This window comes from Acomys minous (assembly GCF_964271855.1).
Source record: "Acomys minous genome assembly, chromosome: 7".
Lineage (NCBI taxonomy): Eukaryota > Metazoa > Chordata > Mammalia > Rodentia > Muridae > Acomys > Acomys minous.
Genome location: NC_140488.1, coordinates 5,225,697 through 5,248,397, shown reverse-complemented (window position 1 = coordinate 5,248,397; position 22,701 = coordinate 5,225,697). Strand labels below are relative to the sequence as shown.

The 22,701-nt window shown below is 47.3% G+C and overlaps 1 protein-coding gene and 1 pseudogene across 2 annotated transcripts in view; both read right to left on the bottom strand.

Moving 5' to 3' along the window:
• Positions 1-22,701, bottom strand: part of LOC311601296 (uncharacterized protein) — a 356,408-nt gene that overhangs the window by 285,500 nt on the left and 48,207 nt on the right. The window lies entirely within an intron of this gene.
• Positions 20,674-21,855, bottom strand: LOC311601930 (melanoma-associated antigen 10-like; annotated as a pseudogene). Its single transcript has 2 exons — positions 21,816-21,855; positions 20,674-21,533 (listed from the first exon to the last, which is right to left on the bottom strand). The product of its transcript is annotated as a melanoma-associated antigen 10-like (transcript).

Below are 22,701 nucleotides of genomic sequence, written 5' to 3'. Positions count from 1 at the left end.
GTCAAAGGTTAGGTAATGGGGCACTTACCAAAAGCACCTGTTTAGCTGATCCAGCTAAAGAGACAGGGAGTAGTCACATCTATGAGACTGGTTTACATCAACTTCCAGCAGGTCCAGCTCTCAGCAGCTCTGGATGGAGTCTGCTAGCCAGGTAAAAACCTCCTGAGACAAATACAGACTAGGGACAAAAGTTAATATTATGTCCATAAGACATCTGGGGTAGGCTTATGCCTTTGAGACCCAGTAAAAGCATGGACATTCTTTTCTCAGTCTAGAAGACTTGTTATACAGATTGGGCAGACTTGTTTCTAGCATGATGAGAGGTACCCTCAAGTCTATGTTCAGAATCCCACCCAAGGGAAATTAAAATCTTCAGCTTGGGACTGAGTAGTAAGTAGTCAGTGCTCCATCTTATCAGAACTTTTATCCCTGATCTCTCCAAGGCCTTTATCATGAAGTGGTGCTGCATTTTGTCACATGATTTTTAGCATCTAGTGAGATGATCATGTTTTGTTTTTCTTTCTGTTTGTTTTGGTGATTGGTAAAGTTGATGGATTTTTATATGTTGAACCACCTATGCATTCCGGGGATGGAGCCTACTTAGTCATGGTGAATGATATCTTTGATGTGTTCTTCGATTTAGTTTGTGAGTATATTTTTCATCAGTGGTCATAAGGGAAATTGGCCTGAAATTCTTTTTCGTTGATGGGTCTTTGTGTGTTTTAGGTACCAGAATGACTGTGGCCCCATAGAGTGAGTTTGGCAATGTTCCTTTGTTTCTAGTTCATGCAATAGTTTGAAGAGTATTGGTATTAGCTCTTCTTTGAAGGTTTGGTAGAATTCTGAGCTAAAATCATTTTTCCCCCTGGTTGGGAGACATTCAATGACTGCTTCTTTTCCTTAGGGATTATGGAGATGTTTAACTTGTTTTCCTCATCTTGATTTAGATTTGGTTAATGGAATCTACCAAAAAAATTATCCATTTCATTTAGATTTTCCAATTTTGTAGACTATGGTTTTTTTGAAGTATGACCTAGTATTTCTTTGGGTTTTTTTCCTCCAGTGTGTGTTGTTATATTCTGTTTTTCCGTTCTGATTTTGTTGATTTGGGAATTTTCCCTCTGCCTTTTAGTTAGTTTTACTAAATATGTGTCTTTTGTCTATCTTGTTGACTTTCTGAAAGGACTGCCCCTTGATTCCATTCATTCTTCCTCTTAAAGAACTTCTTCTTGCTTCTGTTCACTCTTCGTCTTGTCCTCTGTTTCCAATCTATTGACTTCAGCTTGAGATTGATTATTTGCAGCCATCTATTCCTCTTGGGTGTGTCAACCTCTTTTGTTGGGGAAGCTTCCAGAGGAGCTGTTAAGTGGCTAGTATGGAATCTCCCCAATTTCTATGTGAAGGCGCTTAGTGCTGCGAACTTTCCTCTTAGTACTGCTTTCATTTTGTCCCATAAGCTTGGGTATGTTGTACCTTCATTTTCAATGAATTTTAGACAGTCTTTAATTTCTTTTTTATATCTTCCCTGGCTGAGTTGTCACGAGTAGGGAGTTGCTAACTTTCCATGATTGTGTAGGGTTTTTGTTATTTCTGTTGTTGAGATCTATTTTAACCTTTGGTGATCTGAGAAAGCAACACTCTCTTGGACGCAAGGAGGTCTAATGAGCTCCCATCAATCCAAGTAGAGCACCTGCTGCTCTCAAAATGACCTGTGCCATTTAAGCCAAAGGGCTGACTCTAGAATGTAGGATTTGACCCTCCTACTTAAGGTTCAGAGGCGTTTTTTCATTCTCCATATGTCCTTTAACCCCCTTTCCGGGTTCAGTCCATCAGAATAGCCTTCTGGCTCTGTGACAGGTCAAGGAGAACAGAGCAGCCTAAGAGAGAAATACAAAAAAAGCAAAGGCTAAAACAGAGCTGGTAACATGTCCTTGAAGAGATTTACAATGTATCCATCCTTCCTCTCTTCTCCACCTACCCTTTCAACTACCTATGAGATCAACTTCCTGGACCCAAAGAGACATTTATGTTATGATTTTGATGTTTTGTTTAGTTTAATTTTGATTCAGTTTTACAGGGTACATAACAGTAACATAGTACTTCCAAAAAATAACAATTATGGCTGACAAATTTCAACAACAACAACAACAACAAAATAGTTAAAGTTGCTAGGGATAAAGAGCTACTAAAGGTAGGTAGCCTCTGTTGTGTCTCAATTCCCTAAGGAGTACTTAGTTGTTCCAAGCAGTCCTTCCCAGAAAATTTTTTATAAAGGTGGGATGGGGATTTCTCTATAGTACTATTAAATCTCATGGTATTCATAAATAAAAATATGATGTGGTTAAAAAATAATTTGTTAAATAAGGGTTTGTATATAAAGATTTATATTTGCAAAAAACAAACTAAGAGGCTTTCTCATAACCTATATATACCCAAGTAAGTTATTTAAAGTACACAGAAGATGCGTAAGTTATATAAGGAAAATGAAGAACAAAAATTAAAGGGAATATAATGCTGTTAAAGTTTATAAGGTTCATATTAAGCAATTAAAAACAGCCTGTAATGTATATCAAATTAAGGTTTTAAAATATCTGACTCTTAATACATAATAACTGAAAGTATCAGACTGATGTAACTGATCTTCTTGGTGATTTTCAAGTGCTGCCTTTCACTGCTCTCTTGAATGACTCTGGCATATCCCTAAGAGAGTCAGCTGAGGAGGACAGTTGTCCCTTGATGTGCCCCCAATTAATGCAGCCTGGTACCTAGTGAGGAACAATTAAAAAAATAATCTGTCATCCCCACCATTCAGAGCACAGGTGGGCCTCTGCACCATCTCCAGTCCTGATGGCCTTGAGGAGGCTACATTGATCCACTGTGCCTTTGCTTCAGACTGCAGATTGAGAAGGAGGAGGCAGATTTCCCCAGGGGATAAGGCCTCAGGTTGACACAAGTAAGGAAGCAGGGGCCACAATGAGGCAGAATGGGACCTCTGACAGAAGACATGCAATGGCTGCCCTGTGGCAACACAGACTCTAGGACTGGACTCACTGTAGACCACAGATGCCACCTCTGATTTGTGCTTGAGGAGCTAATGTAGGGCTCAGAGGTGGCTTGAAACCTGCAACCTGGAGCTGAGAGTCCTGAAGGGCTTTGTGGGATAGGAAAGGGAGGAAAGACTTCAGAGTCTGCAGGACAATGCAGGGGCATGGCCTTTTGGCTCTCCAGTCGGCCTTGCCAGGCATTTCCAGAGCTGGTTCATCTTGACTTCTGTCTCCTCTTTCAGGAAGATGAGCCTTTGGAGCATGGGGTACCACTTGAGGCAAGAGGGAGCCAGGCGTGTTTGACAGAGGAGGTAGGTATTGGCAACCAGGTAAGCTATCGTGGTCATTAATGAATATGTGAGAAGGACCCATCCACCAGAGGGAGGACTGCATAAAGCATGCATGGCTCTGTGCTGACCCTAGGGAACCCTGAGTGGGAGCTGCCACTCCTGCCAAGGAAAACTGGGTTTCCAGGAAGAGAAGCTCAGATGCACTTTGGGTGGACTTCGGAAACTCATAAGAGAGCAGAGAGGAGGCCAGGACAGGTGGCCATCACTAAAGATTCCACCACAGGGCATGATGGTCCATGCCCCAGACTCCGCAAGAGCTTAGGGTGCACTGAAAGTGCCTCTCTCAGGATAAGTGGGCCACAAATAGTGCTACTTCATTGAGAGGTTAGCAGGCCAGCCAGGAGGGCTGTGCCCAGGGGCTCCTCCTTGGGGATTTAGCGCAGGAACCTCAGAGCAGACTGTGATGGCTCTGGTCCAGAATTAAGCACTTCAGATCATCTGGGTCACATGGTCTGGTTTCCCTGAAAGAGGATCCCATCATCCCCAGTGTGAGAGTCAGACTTGAGAGTGGATGGCAGAAGACATGGTGCAGAGAGAGGGCCCCACAGCTGTACCCTTGTGCTGAGGTAGCACTGTGCTAAACAGGTTCCCAGTTGCTGGAGTCAGCCCTTTGCCCAGTAGGGCACTGTAGACAAACACACAGGAGCTATTTTTAGAGGTCCAGTTATTCGTGATAGTGGCTTAGCATTAGGCATGTATGTAGGACGTGAGAGAGGACTGCAGAAGCCCCACCCCATCTAGAAGGCACCCAAATGGTATTTCCACCGATGTGTACTTAGAAGAACAGGTCAACCACACTCCTTCTCCAGGCATTCAGTGCATGATGGCATTTGGGGACTTCAAATAGAGGAGGGGACCAAGTGTCTGTCAGTCATGTTGTGAGCTCTGAGTGCTTCCCTGAAACTGTAGCACTGACAGACAGGCATTGCAGGCAGACAGGCATACATGCAGACAGGCAGACAGGCAGACAGGCAGAGAGACAGGCAGACAGGCAGACAGGCAGACAGGCAGACAGGCAGACAGGCAGACAGACTGGGATAATCAAGCTACTGTGTATAGGTTTAACAGTGGTGAAGGAAACTAAGGCTGACTTGTATGAGTGATCCCCTCACCAAGCTTCCTCATCTGCCTTCTGGGACCTCAGGGTCAGCACATGTGGGGAGGGTTATAAGTGATGTTCTGTGGTTCTGAGTCCGTAGAAGATGCCTCAGTACTGACGTACAGGGATGAGATCCTCGTCTACTGATCTGTCAAGCAACAGACTATATCCCACAGCCCTTCTGTCCTGGATCTCGCAAGCAGCAGACAGGGCGTTAGAGCCAGAAGCTACAGGGAAATCCCATGGTCCTTCCCAAGATGGCAGCTAATGTGGGCTGTCCCTAGGATTTGTTTTTCCTTTGGGTTAACTGGGTGGCCAGGGGTTGGACACACCAATGCCCCACACAACGTGGATCCCTCTCACCAGGGAATCGGCAGCACTTGTTTTTTGTAGCTGTCAGTTTGGCCTTTAGGTTGCCCTGCAGTCCTGGGTTTCCTGCTAATCAGAGGCAGTGTGCAAAAGGGGCCGCTGCCATCTTGGAATCCTATGTTCAGGATTTTAGACACACCAAGATAGAAAAGATGTTTTCTTCAAGGCTGCCAAATACAAATAGCCAAAACACTAAGAATGTAGCATTTATATAATTCCTGGTTGTGTCATGGTTCTTCTTGCTTCAGGTAGTTTCTTGCATATACATATACATTTATATTATTACATATATATATATGCACAAAAATTAAGTATAACAACAAAAACAAACAAAAAAAAATGTCCCACGTTTCGCGGCATAAGCCAGCTGTCAAAGCAGTAACACGTCAAATCAGTCTGTACACAAAGCTTTTTGACGTGGGAGGCATATAGTTTGTAGGTTTGTATCCCTGTTCAACCTTGGGCCCTTATGAAGACCAACAGCACCAATAGATCTGAGGTCAAACTGCCCTTTGCTATCATGTCTCTTGTGGAAGCCCCACTTTTAAGGAAACTGGCTGGCAATTTTAGAGCAGTGTGACATTATTTTTCTTCACATCAACCTCAGATTGATGCATATCTAAATTTAGATCAGTAAGGACATAAAATCTATTTTTATGAAAAAAGGAGTTACATAGTAATTTTAAAAAGATATTTGTCATCTTGAGTCTTAGACTGTCTTTGTAAGTAGCTTATTTTATCATCGGGGGGTCACAGTGTAAATGACTATGTACACCAGGCTGGTCTAGAACTCCTAGAGATCTGTCTGTTTGTGTCTCTATTGTGCTGGGATTATGGGCTTCTGCCACCACCTTGCTGCTCTAATATTTGAACTCAGTTACACTCAAAATCTTTAAAAATCTTAAGCAAAAATCATTCAAGGAAGTAAGAAAATTCTAAGTCTTGGATCAGTTGTGTCAATTTAGGCTTTAGTAAGCAAAGCCTTGTCCATCTTTTTTTTTTCAATTTAGTAATTGTCAAATTGCATAGGAGGACCCTTTTTAGAAAGAGCTGACTCATAGGTAAGGAGTTTTAAATTTCAGTTGCAATCAACTCTATGGAGAAGAGTTTTTTTTGTTGTTTGTTTGTTTGTTTGTTTAATAGTCGCTAACTGAGCCTCACATCTCTCAGATATTTTACTGCTTTTCCCATAAACTCTCTTAGAGAAGGTACAGAAAATTATAATCACCACTAAGCACACTGCAAAAAACTCCATAACAGTGACAGTCAAAACAAAGCCAAAAAAGAAAAAGGAGCCTTCTGCTATGGCAACTCGGAGAGGGACCATAGCAGTCTCTAATTTTTTAAACAATCTGGGTGGTTAACTCCATTCCTCAGGTTGGTCTAGAAGACTGTTGACCTCCTAGTTCTGCCTGTCCAAGCTGCCATGTGTCGCAGCCATCGTAGCCCTGTAGGAGTAGAGGCCACAGGCAGCTTGGAGCAGCACCTGTGAAATGCTCTGGCCCACGAAAGAATGTGCATTAAACCAGCTTGTGTGTCTTTTGCACCTTGGAAGGTTTGGGCTGGGGAAAAAAAACACTACTATTAAGAAACTGTTCTTCTCTTCCATCTTTCTAATATGTAAAGATTGGAAAACAGCTTGAGTTTACAGGAAGGTATGGCAGATCAGTTAGAGGCCGTCAGCTCTGCGTTCTTATTTCTCCTCAGTTTGTATCCTTTCTGCCCACAGTAGGTTCTAAGTTTGGGTGTTCTCTCTGGGAGGTTTTCCCCATGCTAAACTGTGACAAAGTATGATTTTTTAAAGGTGTGGATACTTGATTTAGCTGAGCGCCGATACATTGTCGTTAATTTAGAAGCATGGCCTAATGTTTTTATTAGTCCTATAATTATTATTACAGTGGTATTTTTGTCACCCACCATATCTTCCAGCTAGCTGAAACCATCCATAGGATAGATGTCACATGTACTTTGAGGCCTGTTGACCTTTATGCTCTTTCAGTCAGAGACCACTGATTAATGGGGTGGGCCACCACACCGAGCTACTCTTCACTCATATGAAGAGTGCTTGGTTAATAGGAGCAAGATGAGCAAGGAAACACACAAAATGTACGGTACTAGGCGAAAGGAGGTAAATCCTGTGGTCAAGGAGATAAATAGATTAAAGATACTAAATGGAATACAAGGAATGGTGCCCTCAGGCACTCAGAGAAAGTTCCAGCACAGCCAAGCTTAGGCAGTGAAGGAACCCATCAAAAACAGCAGGCTAGTTGTGCTGGCTGCAATAGGTTTGTCGCCTTGGAGGCCATTCCTGTGTTTGAATGCTTGGCCCATAGAGAGTGGTACCACTAGGAGGTGTGGCTTGTTGGAGTCCCTGTAGCATTGTCGGAAGAAGTGTGCCAATGTGGAAGGCAGCTTTGAGGTCATTTAAGCTCAAGCTCTGCCCAGTGTGGCACACAGTCTCATCTTGCCTATACAGATCAAGATGTAGAACTCCCAGCTCTTTCTCCAGCACCATGTCTGCCTGCAGGCCGCCATGTTTCCCACCATAATGATAGTGGACTGAACCCCAGAAACTGTCAGCCAGCCCCAATAAAAGGTTTTCCTATGTGAAACTTTCCACGATCATGGTTGTCTCCTCACAGCAATAAAAGCCAAAGGTTCTAAAAAGGTGTTGTCAGGAACATATAGGTCTCAGAATATGAAATATTTCATTCTGAGGGTCTAAGTAAATAATGTGAGATGTGTAACTTCAAGTTATAAAGGCATGAGGAGATGACTTAAGGTAAATGAAAAATGGGAAGTGTTTCAGATTGCTTTCCCCTTCTGTGTCATTCAGTATCTGGCAGTTGGCCTGCTTTCCACTTCCGGAGGGCTAGCCCAGGCCCTCCTTGATTCCGGACCAGAATAGAATGACCTGGAGGTCAAAGGTCTCATCCCATTTTCCAGTCAGGGTGAGTGAAGGCCTGTACTAGCCTGTGCTGTGGAAAGGATGGAGACTCACAGGTCTGAGGGAGTAAGGGCAAAGGTCAGGTGTCTCTGACAGCTGTAGCCTGGGAAGTGCTCAAGGATTTTGCTTGGGGGTGGGCTGGGGTGGCTTAAGGCCACAGGACTCTGTTCCTGCCTGCACCTCTGATGGCCTCAAGGGAGAAGACACATGGCTCTTCCTGTGTGTGCCTCCTCTTGCCTGTGGTAAAAATCTCGGAACAGGCTTCTCTGTCACTGAGGTGGACCAGAAATCAGTACAATAGCTAAAGAAACTCCATTTTTATGGCATACTTGTGTCTTGTGGTTTTATTGCTGCACAGATACACTATGACAAAGGCAACTCTTGTAGAAGAAACATTTGATTGGGGCTGGCTGACAGTGTCAGAAGTTCAGTCCATTAGCATCATGGCAGGGAACATGGTGACATGTGGGCCGACTTACCTTACTTCCCTTGGATGGTTCAGAATCAGTTTCTTGGTTCAGGACATTTTGTCAGTTTCCTGGACATTTTCTTTTTTTCTTTCTTTCTTTTTTTTTTTTTTTGGGACAGGGTATCTCTGTTTAACCTTGGCTGTCCTGGACTCACTTTGTAGACCAGGCTGGCCTCAAACTCACAGAGAACCTCTGTCTCCCGAGTGCTGGGAGGAGGAAGACATAAACAAGGAGAAGAAATATGCAGATAACACAAGTATAATCTCCACACCATTCAAAAACAAATGAAGCTCATGAAATCCCAGTCCAGTAAAGACCGGGAAAAAGTCACCATTTTTTGAAGATAGGCCAGTTTCAGTTCTTACTACATTAAAACATATCTCGTGGTGCTGAATAAACATCTTAAAGTTGAGCCCAGAGTCTGCGTGCTATGCTAGCTAACCCCTGGCAGAGTTCCGGAGGCCCAGGCTTCCACATCCTTGGGTCAGCCTTGCCCTTCCATGGACAGCAGCCACAGTTTTGTGCCCTCAGCAAACTGGGTGCAGAAGGCTGTAGCTACTGACCTGGTGGTGTCTCCTCACACTGCTCAGGTATCTGGAAGCACGAGATTCCATTCTCCTGGGTCCCTGCCCTCCGCAGATGTTGCCAGGAAGTTTCTGAGCAGCAGCCCTGGGTCACAGCCAAGCTTCCCTTAGCCCTGTGTAAGCACACCTCAAACGATTGCCTGTCTGCTAAGAGATGGACACTACTGTACCCTGGGTTGCTAGACGCAGGCCTTTCCTCTCATCGCTTCCGGATATGAAATTGCCTGACACATGAGGAAGACAGACACTAGAAACTTTACAAAGGAACCTGCAAATGCTTGCTACAAAAAGTCCTCCACTTAACACTTTTTTTTTTTTTGGCTTATTGAGATAAGGTTTTTCTTTGTAGCCATGGCTGTCCTGGACCTCCGTTGTAGACCAGGCTGGCATGGATCTCACAAAGATCTCCCTGTCTTTGTCTCGCAGGTGCTGGGATTGCACCTGTGTGCCACCTCACCTGGCCACCTAATACATGTTCCTCAACCTCAAGATATCAGAGCTATATTTAGTATTTGTAAGATAAGAAATAGCTGGATGGGAGCCAGCCTTCCTTGCTGGGGAAACATCTCCACAGAGCTCTTGCACTGCAGAAGGATTGGGGGCTTTCCCTGTTCATCACACATTTGCCAGGGCATCAGTGTCGACTCAGTGCCTGGCCCGGGACTTGGCACTTGGTCTCCTGGATGGTGTTCATACACTACATGGGTCTGGGCTGAAATAACAACATGAGGAAGCACACATGATGTGCCTGTGGGGGGCACAAACACTAACTGCTGTTTATCTGTGCAACCCACACTGCAGCAGGAGATACTTTGCATAGAGGACATTTCCTTGCAGTTCTACATTTACCCAAACATTGAGATACTTGGTGCCATGTCAGGAAGGTCAGGGGGTACAGCACGAGAGAGGTTCTCTTTACCATCCCCTTCATGATGGCATGACAGTCTGGATGGGTCTGGGAACAGCTTGGAGTGGGCCATGTTCTGTAAGGCAAAGGTGGCTCAATGGTGCCTTGTCTTTAGAGTCTACACTGAGAGAGTGAGCTGACAGGGCCTTTCCTTAGCTGCCTTCTCAGCACCACTGCACCCTGGCTCCTCTGAGCCCACAGTGGCCACACCGTCCTCCCCAAGTGAGGAGAAGTCCATTTTGGAATAATTCCTCCTTCTCTCTCCTAGGTATGTGCTTCTAGTACGGGTTTTGGTGTCTGAAACTTTGTTCTGGTGCCTCAACTGCAGCCTGGTGAGTACTGATTGAGCTACCGATTTCAGCTCCACAGGACCTTGTAGGCTGCTGAGAGTTCTGGCCACAGCAAACATGGCCTGATGATGAGAAGCTACAGACCCAATGACAGAGACCTGCCCTCTTCCACTTCTGGACAGCTAAGAGGAGCCAGAATGCAGTTAGTCACATCATAACAATTAGATGGGAAGAGGCTGAACATTGCTGGCCATGTGTCTCTGAGTCAGGGCTCCAGGGGACCTACCTTCTATGAATTGGGGTCAGAACAAAAGGGCTAGTGTGCAGCAGAATTTTAGCAGACCCATTGTATCTATCCGGAATGTGGAGTGACAGCAGCTCAGCTGTGAAGCTGCCTTTGGTCAGTGATCATTATCTCAGAGTCTTTGTGTTGTTGTGTTGAAGGATTCTCAGAGCCTTTGCATAAACCCAGTGCTCTGACCTGTTTGACAACCCAGGAAGTCTCATATGCCTGAGGTGATGGCTCTTTCCAGATAGCTCCTAGATCATATAGGAACTTTGGGTGTGTGGAAATTGACTCGAAAAAGATGCCTTTTCTTATTTTGAGGCAGGGTTTCTCTGTGTTAGGCCTGGTTGTCTGGGAACTCACTCTGTAGACCAGGCAGGCCTTGACCTCCCAGAGTTTAACCTGTTTGGCATTCCCTGAGCGAGTGCTGGGATTAAAGGCAGTGATACCTTTTTCATGTAACAACAAAAAGAGATTTTAGGGCCAGGTGTCACAGGTGCAAGCCTGTGATCTCAGAATTAACGGAGGCAGAAGCAGGCAGACCTATGTGAGTTCGAGGCCAGCCATGTCTAAAACATGAGTCTAGGACAGACAAGGGTAAACACAGGAAACTTATCTTCAGAAAAAAGAAAGGCAAGAAGGAAGGAAGGAAGGAAGAGAGAGAGAGAGAGAGAGAGAGAGAGAGAGAGAGAGAGAGAGAGAAGAGAAAGAAAGAAACCTTATCCCTAAAAGAAAATAAAGATTGCTTTACCCAGGTAAAATATGATGATCACAAAGTAAGTCATTCAATGAGATCCCAGCAACCATGCTTAGTAATCCTTCCTGTGTGTTTTCTGTAACTAACTGACTTTTAAGCAGACATGTGTTATACTGAAGTAGCCAGGAAGCCGGCATGAGTTTTGTTGTGCTCATAGGCATCAGACACAGCTATCTGCCCATTTTGCCTGACAGAAGGGAAATGGTTCCTTTTGGTGAAGGGGAACTAGATGTCTTTGGACCTAACATTCCAGAATTTGTTGACCAAAAGGGGCAGCATGGTCTCTTCTGTAAGTGCTTCTCAGCTGAAGTTAGGGTTGGGACTGGAGGCAGTGACCTCAGAGTGAGTCAGCAGGCAGGACAATCAGAGGACTGACTGTCTCTATGCTGATGTCAACTCACACAGTTGTGACACCTGAATAGGGCAAGGGGACACTCCCTCCTCTGTGTTCCCTCAGGCAAGGCCACTTCTGTTGACAGGACCTTGTGGGGCCTTTCTCTAGAAGCCTCCATCCTATCCAGTGAGTGCCACTTCCCCTCCCCCACCCCAGACTGTCAAACTGCACAGACAGGCACAAGAGCACCAAACCCCAGGTTTGCATGGCCTGTCCTTAAGGAAAACCCCACTGCCGGGCATGTTGTTGAGAAGCAGCAGAGCATCAATGTCAGTGGAGTTTCAGGGCACACAGGCCATGTGACCTGGGCCTCCTCACTGAGCTCACAGCCTAATGGCAAGAAGGGGAGGGCCCAGGAGGAGCAGCACAGAGCTTGCCACCTGCCTGCCTCCACACTCAGGAGGAAGGAGGAAGAGTGGGTGGCAGGAGGTGGGGCAGGCCCAGCACTGCTTGAGACCCTCCAGGAGGGAGATCACAGCCACAGGAGGGCAAAAGGCACAAACTCTGCTCCAGAGTGTCCTTCCCTTCGAGTGGATTCCAAGGCTTTCATTGTTAGGTTCCCTGTGTGGGCTCAGCCTTGTGGTCACCAGGCAGCACAGGCCTCCAGGTCTCAGTGTCCTAGCCATGCATTGAAGTTCAGGCCGAAAGACCCCCTCCCAAGTTGAGGGGGTGCTTAGCACCTCAGAGTACCATTGTTCAGGCCTGATCCAGCTGCTCATGTAACACTATTGAGGGAAGTTTACAAACATCCACTCAGCTCCCTTTGCACAGTCCCTGACACATACATTCTTCTCTATTTCTTTTTCCTTCATTTTTTTCCTTGTTTCTTTCCTTTTTTTCTGAGACAGGGTTTCTCTGTGTAGCCTTGGCTGTCCTGGACTTGCTTTGTAGACCAGGCTGCCCTGGAACTCACAGTTCTCAGCCTGCCTCTGCCTCCCAAGTGGTGGGATTAAAGGCTTGGTTTTCTGCAAACAGGCAGTTTGTGAGATCAGCACAGCAGGCTGCTCTAACCATTAGGGACACCATTGGATCAGGCTTATCCTGCGGACCTCTAAAGAGGGCAGGGGCAAAGGTCCATAACAGCTGGCCCAGAAAGAAGTAAAAAAGGAGTGTTAGGGGATGGGCCAGGGCTGAATGGAGAAGGAGTCTATGAGAAAACTTGGAAGTGAGGATAGGGTGCCCTGCAGCAGGAGGACTGGTGCTGGTCTTGTGGGTGGGGCTGTGACTGCTGAGGTCAAAAGTGGTGGGTCGGGCTTGTATGTTAGGGTGGGAAGGTGGGTGGATCTGGACCTAGTAAGAGCTGGAGAAGGAAACTTTGTGCCCTTGTGAACAGGCACTAGCGGGAGGGGGGGGATGGGTGGGGGAGGGGCGGTGTTCATGGGGTGGGAGGGGCGGTGTTCTAGGGGGGAAGGTAGACAGACTCAGGCAGGGGTGAGGGCCAACCTGCATCTGCATGGGGTCCAGCCCACCTGATTACTAGGGAAGTAGGAAGTGGTGAGGTGTTGGGGGCATGGCTATGGATCCTGCAGTGTGGAGCTAAGGGACTATCAGGGTGATCACTTACAAAACAGGGCTGAGCTCTGGATGTTGACCTGAGAGGACACAGGGTCACCTTAAAAGCAGGATGGGACTGTATACGTGTATACTAGTGTGGGTTTTGTGAGAGCTGACTGAAGAGTGGTGGGCTGAGCTCTCTTGCTGATGCAGGACTTGATTGAGATAGTCTGGCCTTTCACTGAGTGCTGGATTGTGTCAGTGTAACTTTTGGTCCCTACTTAATGTTGCCCAGAACCGCTGAAGGAGAAGGGGGCCCAGGGCTGTTTCTGCTGTGGCAGTTGTTGTGGGCTGGGCTGTGTGAGTGGTGAGATAAGTGAGCAGGGAATGCAGAGCACCAGGCCAAGGCTATGATGTGAGTGGTTACTTTCTGAGGAGGGGTCAGAAGGCTGAATACTCACTTGACCTTCATTTGGCAGAGAACACCTGTAGCAGTGGGGCACTGTGACCTGCTGAGATAGAGTAGTGGGTGGGGGCTGTGGTTGCAAGGTCAGGGAAGGGCAGTGAGTTTCAACATTCCTAATGCTGGGACTCTAACACAGCCCCTCATGTGTTTTGTTGCTATTTCATTACTAGAATTTTGCCACTGTTACAAATGGAACCTCAACATACATAGCTGTTGTGGGGGTCGAGCCCCATGGGATGACATCCCTGTCTGTAGGGGGCGGTGAAGCATTGTACATTCTCAGGGAGAAGCTATGAGTGCTGAGTTAAAGAGCTGTAGGTGCGGGTGGGAGAACAGAAGCTGTCTCTGCTGGGGTAGCTTGTGCTGTAGGTGTTGTGAATGGGGCTGTGATGACTTAGGTAGTAGTGGTAGGCGGGGCTTAATGCTTAGGTGCAGCTGAGGCTGATCATGTAGGCATAGTGGGCAGAGCTTGCAAGCCAAGGTAGGGGGGTTTGAGCAGTGACAGGTCGGCCTTCTGTCTTGCTAGCTGATGGACACGTTGAGGGCTGGGTGAAGTGTAAAGCATTGGCAAAACTACTGAATGCAGTGGAGAAGAGGGAGCCTGTTTGTGTGTGCTGCAGCAACTCTTGTGGGTGGGGCTGTGAGTGCTTTCCTAGGTGGGCTGCATTTGAATTGGATAGTCCCAGGAAGGGCCAATCATCTTACCTATCACCTTTTTGGAATGCATATTAAGTGTTCATGAATCCAGCTCTGGTTATCTTAAGTAAGCATGTTTGGAGTTACTAACAATGTTATGTCCAAATTTTGAGAGACACTCTGAACAGACCACCCAAGAGCCAAGTCCAAATGCAGTGGCAAGGTTGTGTTTATATTGCAGGTTGGAACCCAGGACACACCTCCAATGCGCTGATGCTGCAGGTGCATGGAAGTGGCCTGGATTCTCAATTGAGAGGGGTTTATTATAGGTTTTAGACAAAGAATTGGGTTCTACAGTCTATGATTGGATGACATCTGGGCAGAAAAGCTGCAAGCAGAGAGTTACAAGACTTAGAGTTTCATGGTTGGGTAATAGATGTAGGGGCAAGTTGGCCTATAGAAAATATTGGCTGAGGCAGTCATGGGGGCATTAGGAACCTTGACCTGGCCTCTCCTAACTGGTTGTTGCTATGTGCCAGACCCCCTGCTGCTCAGCTTGACCAGCAGAGAGTGTATTTGGACTTTCCCAAGGTGAGCTGATTGTGTGGCCAGTGAACATTTTTTCTGTTTAGGCTAGTGTGTCCTTAGTCTGGAATCTGGGTTCAGCCCTTGCCTAGGTTGAAGACAAAATGGAGTTTCCTTTGAAAAATGGAGTCTCTTTTTCAAAAGGGAGTTTGTTTTGTCCTTACAAACCAGATAGTTTAGACTGAGTGTTTTATTTTACATTTTAACCTGTTTGTGTGTGTCTGCAGATGCAGGTAGATACCCTGAAAAGCTTATTCAGTATTTGTCAGGTAAGCCATTCAGTTGTAGAATAATATAGTTTTCCGGATCCTAGATGGCATTAAACAGGAATCTATAAAAACCCAACATCTATAGGAACTCAGAAAATGCTGACACCAGGTTGTTTCAGTTTTCTTTAGGGATTTTTTTTTATTAATTTATTCTTGTTACATCTCAATGTTTATCCCATGCCTTGTATCCTCCCATTCTTCCCTCCCTCCCATGTTCCCCTTATTCCCTTCCCCTATGACTGTTCCTGAGGGGGATTACCTCCCCCTGTACATGCTCAAAGGTTATCAAGTCTCTTCTTGGTAACCTGCTGTCCTTTCTCTGAGTGCCACCAGGTCTTCCCCTCCAGGGGACATGGTCAAATATGAGGCACCAGAGTATGTGAGAGAGTCACATCCCACTCTCCACTCTACTGTGGAGAATGTTCTCACCATTGGCTAGATCTGGGTAGTGGTTTAAAGTTTACTGCCTGTATTGTCCTTGGCTGTTTCCTTAGTTTGAGCGGGACCCCTGGGCCCAAATATGCCTATCATAATATTCTACTTGTTGGTTTATAGGACCCTCTGGATCCTTCTACTTTGCCATTCTCCCATGCTTCTCTCATCTAGATTCCCCATAGGATGTCCTCTCCTCTGTCCCAGTTTCCTGGTAAGTGAAGGCTTTTGTGGGACATGCCCCTTGGGCTAATATGCAGATATAAGTGAGTATATACCATTTGAGTCTTTCTGCTTCTGGGATAACTCACTCATTATGATCATTTCTAGCTCTACTGTCAAGAGAACAAAGCAATAGCCTACAGACTGGGAAAAGATCTTCACCAACCCTACATTTGACAAAGGTCTAATATCCAAAATATATAAAGAACTCAAGAAATTAAACACCACCAAACCAAATAACCCAATTGAGAAGTAGGGCTTAGAACTAAACAGAGAATTCTCAACAGAGGATTATCAAATGGCTAAGAAACACGTAAAGAAATGCTAAACCTTCTTAATCATCAGGGAAATGCAAATCAAAACAACTCTGAGATTCCATCTTACACCTATCAGAATGGCTAAGATCAAAAATTCAAGGGACACCACATGCTGGCGAGGATGTGGGGAGAGAGGAACACTCCTTCATTGCTGGTGGGAATGCAAACTAGTACAGCCACTTTGGAAATCTATCTGTTGCTATCTCAGAAAAATGGGAATAGGGCTTCCTCAAGACCCAGCTATTCCACTCCTTGGAATATACCCAGAAGATGCTCTAGCACACAACAAGAAAATTTGCTCAACCATGTTCATAGCAGCCTTATTCATAATAGCCAGAAGATGGAAACAGCCTAAGTGTCCATCAATAGAAAAATGGATAAAGAAACTGTGGTACATATACACTATAGAATACTATTCAGCTATTAAAAACAAGGAATTCCCGAAATTTGTGGATGAATGGATTGAGCTAGAAATGATCATAATGAGTGAGTTATCCCAGAAGCAGAAAGGTGCCGCGCCTTAATATGGCATAGGCTTCTGCCTTCAGCCATCCCGATGGCAAGCGCTCTCGAAGATAAACAAGTCCTTATATGGCAAAAGGCTGTGTAAGGGTAACTGGTGATCTGATGACCAGCAGTCCTGCTCTGATGCGGACCTATGAGGAGGTGGCGCCTGGCATGAGCTGATTGGCCCTTGAGTTGTACTTAAACTTGGCCCTTCCCTTCTTCGGGGCCATTCCCACTGAGCTTAATCCTGAGTAAAGATCTCGAGAAGAAGTCTGGTTGTTGGTTTCTTATATCCGCTGGACGGTGCGACGCCGACAGATGCCCACAGGAACAACACCTAGGACCCCCGTGGCTGAGGGAGTGTGGAAGCCCTCCTGTGCTCTGTAGACCAAGAACATGGCCCCCGCTCAGTGGCAGGCTGCGCTACCGCTGTCTAGAGCCTCTATCTAGGAAGTGATTCTCAGGTCCAACCTGTGCTGTCAGTTGGCCCTGATAGCCTGGCCATCCCACCACCCCTGCCATGGTGAACCCGAGAGGGTGGACGAGGATCTCATTCCTGTATGTCAGTGCTGAGGCATCTTCTGAGCACTCACAACCACAATCATCACTTATAACCCTCCCCACATGTGCTGACCCTGAGGTCACAGAAGGCAGATGAGGAAGCTTGGTGAGGGGATCACTCATATAAGTCAGCCTTAGTTTCCTTCACCACTGTTAAACCTATACAGAGTAGCTTAATTATCCCAGTCTGTCTGCCTGTCTGCCTGTCTGCCTGTCTGCCTGCATTGCCTTTCTGCCTGTCTGCCTGTCTGCCTGTCTGCCTGCATTGCCTGTCTGCCTGTCTGCCTGCATTGCCTGTCTGCCTGTCTGCCTGCAATGCATGTCAATCTGTGGGTCAGTTTCCCAGAGGCACTCAGAGCACACAACTTGACTGACAGACACTTGGTCCCCTTCTCTTTCTGAAGTCCCCAAATGGCATCATGCACTGAAGGCCTGGAGAGGAGTGGGATCAGCCTGCTCTTCCAAGTACACATAGGTGGAAACACCATTTGGGTGCCTTCTAGATGGGGTGGGGCTTCTGCTGTCGTGTCTCAGGTCCTACATACATGCCGAATGCAAAGCCACTGTCAGGGATAACTGGACCTCTAAAAATAGCTCCTGTGTGTTTGTCTACAGTGCCCTACAGGGCAAAGGGCTGACTCCAGCAACTGAGAACCTGTTTGGCACAGTGCTCCCTCACCACAAGGGGACAGCTGTGGGGCCCTCTCTCTGCACTGTGCCATCCACTCTCAGGTCTGACTTTCACCCTGGGGATGATCGGATACTCTTTCAGGGAAACCAGACCATGTGACCCAGATGATCTGAAGTGCTTGTTTCTGGACCAGAGCCATCACAGTCTGCTCTCAGGCTCCTGTGCTAAATCCCCAAGGAGGAGCCCCTGGGCACAGCCCTCCTGGCTGGCCTGCTAACCACGCCATGAAGCAGCACTATTTGTGGCCCACCTATCCTGAGAGAGGCCCCTTCGGCCCACCCTATGCTCTTGCCCATTTGCTTCAAAAGAGAATCGAGGCTTTCTCCTTCCAGGAATCTCACAAAATGGCTCTGAGACACCCCAACCCCCAAGGTCCCTGATGCAGATGGGGATGCAGAAGCTTAGGGAGCTGCCCTTTCTTCCTCTAAGTCACATGAGACTTGTTGCCAGACCCACAGCAGGATACACTGCACTTGGCTGTCAGTGGCCATGGACATGTGTTGCAGCTTCTGAGACTAAGTCTGATCTTCAGTCTTGACTAAGTCCTGGGGCCTCTTTCTAAGTCCTGGGGCCTCTTTCTTTCTGGGAACCTCTCTAATGCCTTCTATCCACAGAGGCCCCTGATCGGGAAAGGAGGGGGCTCACTGCCCCATGTTGGTAGCTGCTGGGTGCAGGTCAACAGACCATCTGACCCTGATTATCTAAAGTTGTTGTAACCAGACCAGAGCTCCCACAGTGCACTCTCAGGACCTGTGCGTACCCTATAAGCTACTCACTCATCTTTTCCTCCGGGAGTGCCTAAAAATGATGTCTCTGCTGGGTTCTTCAGAATGGAAGGAAAGGGGGTTCATCCATACAGTGTGAGGCATTTGGGCTAGGCTGACCACAGGGACAAAGCTGTGTGACTTCCACACCCCTGGTACTCAAAGAGAGACCTTTAGGGTCCCTGCAAAGTGCCTACCTGAATTCAGAAAGATCAGAGTGGCTTTCTCCATTTGAGAAACCTCACAAAATGGTGTGAAGAGCGGACGTTCCCAATGCTAGGATGCCTGAAAGTTCCTCATCTGGGAAGTGGGGACCTGACTGTGAACCTCTAGGTGCAGTTCCTTGAGGGGAGAGAACCACAGAGAAAGGAGGGGCAGGGGACAGCCAAGCAGCCAGAATGAAATTTCCTGAATAAACTTTACTAAATCCTCCTGCTTGTTGGACACATGTTAAGATCTCGGTCACAACTGCACTAGAGAACTGAGCTAGAATGCTATCTTCTGGTTGGGGGGGACAGATCACAGGATAAGAGTGGTAGCTGCTCATGCCTGAGGATCTGTCTGATTACCTCCCTGCAACCTGCATAAATAGTGGGATGCAGCAGCTAGCACCTGATGCAGGAATCCTAGCACTCCTTTGGCAAGATGGCAGGAGAGGCAGGAGAATGGGCCAGAATCTCCCAGGCAGCCAGCTTGGACTGCATACTGCAGCAGCAACAGAAGCCAATTAGGTACCAACACCACAAGGTGGAAGGAAGAGCCAACTTGAGATATATCCTCTGGCTCCCCACCAGCACTGAGGCATGCATGAGTCCTCCCTCACACTCTCCTATACGGGGATTGAAATATTTTTTTGTCTGTTTGTTTGTTTTTTAAAAAACAAATTGGCCTGGTACTAGAGCTTTGCTGAGCACTTCCTGGTTTTGCAGGAGGAAGGTTCAATTTCTAGCACTGACATGCAAACTCACAAGCGTGTGGAACACTGCTTCCATGAAATGTGGCATCCTCTTCTGTCCTCTGGGGATACCAGGGACACGTGCAGAACACTTCACATTTAGACAACACACTAATACACCCTTAGTAGTCATCTCTGTCTCTCCTGACTAGAGAGGTGGAAGAGGCCCTGCCAAGAGCTCTAGGCCTCACCTTCCCATGATTCTACCCTGTGTGTGAGGAGGAACACGTGCAGAGGGCAGAGGTGAACCATGCCCTACACGTGCTGTGTCCTCTGTAACTCTAACACCAGGAGAGGCTTCCTGTCTGCACACTTTTCCTTTCCTGTTTTGGGGTGATGGGGATACACCCTTTCTGACTGTATGTGTTATCCTAGTGTTCAGTCACCGAGGAAACCCCAGCCCGTGTCCTCCATGCCAAGTCCAGCAGCACAGCAGCTTGGAGCAGTTTTCCCTTCTCCCAGCCCTAAGTCATTCAAACCCCCCAGGCCCTGTTCCTGGTTAGTTAATTCTGAGACCCATAAGGGCCTTGGTTTACTCCACCAACTTGGGGCTACTAGCTGAAGGTGACCCCTCGGCAACATTGCTGTACTTGTGCTGTGAAGGGAGTTCTCACCTGTCCTCCTGACAGGGTTGGGGCACTTGAGCTACACCATTTCCTAGAAGAGGGTAGACCAGCCTTAAGGCTGCCTGCTAACCCAGGACCTCTCACAAAGCAGCTGGTGCTCAGAGAGAGCATGCAGAAAAATTGCTTTCACCTTCCCTTTGCCTTCACTGCAGTTGCCCAGAACAGGAGACAAAAACTGAGGAAGCAATCGAGATCATTTTATTCTGTTTGTCAGGGAAAGGCCAAGGCCTTCCCCATTGCCTGGGAACGTCCACTTAGAATGCCATCGTAGCTTGGGAAATAGCACAACATAGAAGGAAGTCATTCTCGTTTGTTTACACAATAATACCCTTCTCCTGAAGTGGATGAACAACAGCAAGGGCATTGCTAAATCCATTTGCAGACTTAAGACATCCCAGGTTCATGAGCCTTGTAGTAAAGGTAGCAACATTCTATAACAACAAGACAACCTCAAGCCACCCAGACAGGACAGAGTAGAGGGAAGAACAGAAGAGAGTGGTTCACACAGCTCCTCCCACCCTGTGTCACATGATGGTGTGGTACTTAGATGACTGACTCTGCCTGTGCTGGGGTTGGATGGGAACTGCCAGTGTGGGAAGTAGAACATGTGCAGGGCAGAGCCAGAAGGGCCATCTGCCCGGTCCTCCTGGCCTAGACCCTGTCTATCTCCTCTCTCAAAGCCTCTGCATATCTAAAGGGGTAGGCTCTGGGATCCTGCTTAAAGATGCTGGCAAAAAACTTGAGTAATTTCATCTTGGTGGTTTCGGCGCGGGCCCTTGGGCCGCATAGGAACTCAAAGGAAGGAGGATCGCTGTCAGGCACCTGCCTGTCTTCCAGATACCCTTCCTGCACAAAATGCTCCGTGATGAGACATCTGGGCTCCCCGTACATGAAATGCTCACTGCCCACACACAGCCCCATGTTGTTCAGTACGCGTCACAAGGCCTGCTCACTAGCACAGTTGTCCTCTATGAAGATGATCCACAGCACTATTAGTAGCAGGCCTGTCTTGGCTACGCCTGGAAAACCATGCTGAGTGCCATGGTAGGTGATCCCAAGGGCAAGAGCAACAAAGTAGATGTGGTCAAGGGCGTTTCTTTCCACTATCTCCAGGCCAAAGAGCAGCCTCAAACAATCAGAGGCCTTAGAAAAGATGACAGGGTAGTATTCCTCGTAACCGCGGAGGACTATGTACAGAATCTGAGCCTTAGATGTCAGCTGCTTCCTAGTGTACTTGAGGAGAAGGAAGTGAACCACATCAATCCTCTTTCTGTTGAGGACACCTTGTGAGGGAGAGTGTGGGTCAGCCAGTTTTGTTACTAGTCTGCCAGAAGACTCAAGAGATGATGCCCTACTGACAGGGCCCCTGGCATAGTAAGGAGAGGAGGCTCTTAGGCCACTGGGGAGAGCCCAGCGTATTGCCAACAGATGGATGCCCTGAGTGGGTGGCGGTGGCCTCCACCTCACCTGCCTCAGCTCCTGTGATGTGGCCAAGATCCAGGCCCCTTGCCCTGCTTTGGGACTGAGAGCTGTCTAGGAGGTTGCTTGTGTGTCTGCTGACAGTTGGATCCATGCTGATATTCTTGGGAACACAGGAATGGACTTGTTGCAGCTCAGAGGAATGAAGGGGGAAGAAAGGGTGAGTTAAATCTGACTCCTGAAGCTTGGGCAGCTCTCAAAACTTGTTGCCGTGTTTTTCCTGGGGGGTGCCCTATGCCCAAAGGACTCTGGGCCTGCGTGTGCCTTTGAGTGCAAGGATTCTCACTGTGGCACACTCCCACACCTGGCAATACTGTACCCTGACATGATGGCTGAGCCTGGAGCACGCGCCATCATGCCCTGTGGTGGAATCTGCAGTGATGGCCACCTGGCCTGGCCTCCTCTCTGCTCTGTTCGGAGCTTACAAAGTCCATCCAAAGTGCATCTTAGCTCCCCTTCCTGGAAAATCAGTTTTCCACGGCAAGAGTGGCAGCTCCCACTCAGGGTTCCCTAGGCATCAGCACAGGGCCATGCATGCTTTATGCAGTCCTCCCTCTGGGGGACAGAGCCTTCTCGCATGTTCATTAATGACCATGACAGCTTACCTGGTTGCCAATACCTACCTCCTCTGTCAAACATGCCTGGCTCCCTCTTGCCTCCAATGGCACCCCATGCTCCAAAGGCTCATCTTCCTGAGAGAGGAGAGAGAAGTCAAGATGAATCAGCTCTGGAAATGCCTGGCAGGGGCGACTCAAGAGCGAAAAGTGTTTCTGCCTTGGTGGCACTTGCCTTTAGTCCCAGCATTCAGGAGGAAAAGGCTGGTCGATTGTTGTGAATTCAAGGTCATTCTGGTCCACAAAGTGAGTCAAGGACAGCCAAGGCTATACAGATAGACTGTGTCTAATAAAACAAGAATATAAAAAATTCAAAACAGCAGGCCCCTGCATTTTCCTACAGATTCTAAAGACTAGACTATCCACTCCCAGGAGCTCACCCCCAAAACCATTGCAGGAATTTAGAACGCTATGTCTACCTGTCACTCTTCCAGGGGATTAACTACTGTTTTCAAAGCTACAAGGCCGTGTATGCAAACAGCATAGTATGGCAACAATTCTTAAGGCACCTCAGAAAATGGCTCTGAGTGGTGCCTCCTACCCAGTTCGCGAATAAGTGAAACCCAGCTTTAGCAACACTCTTCCC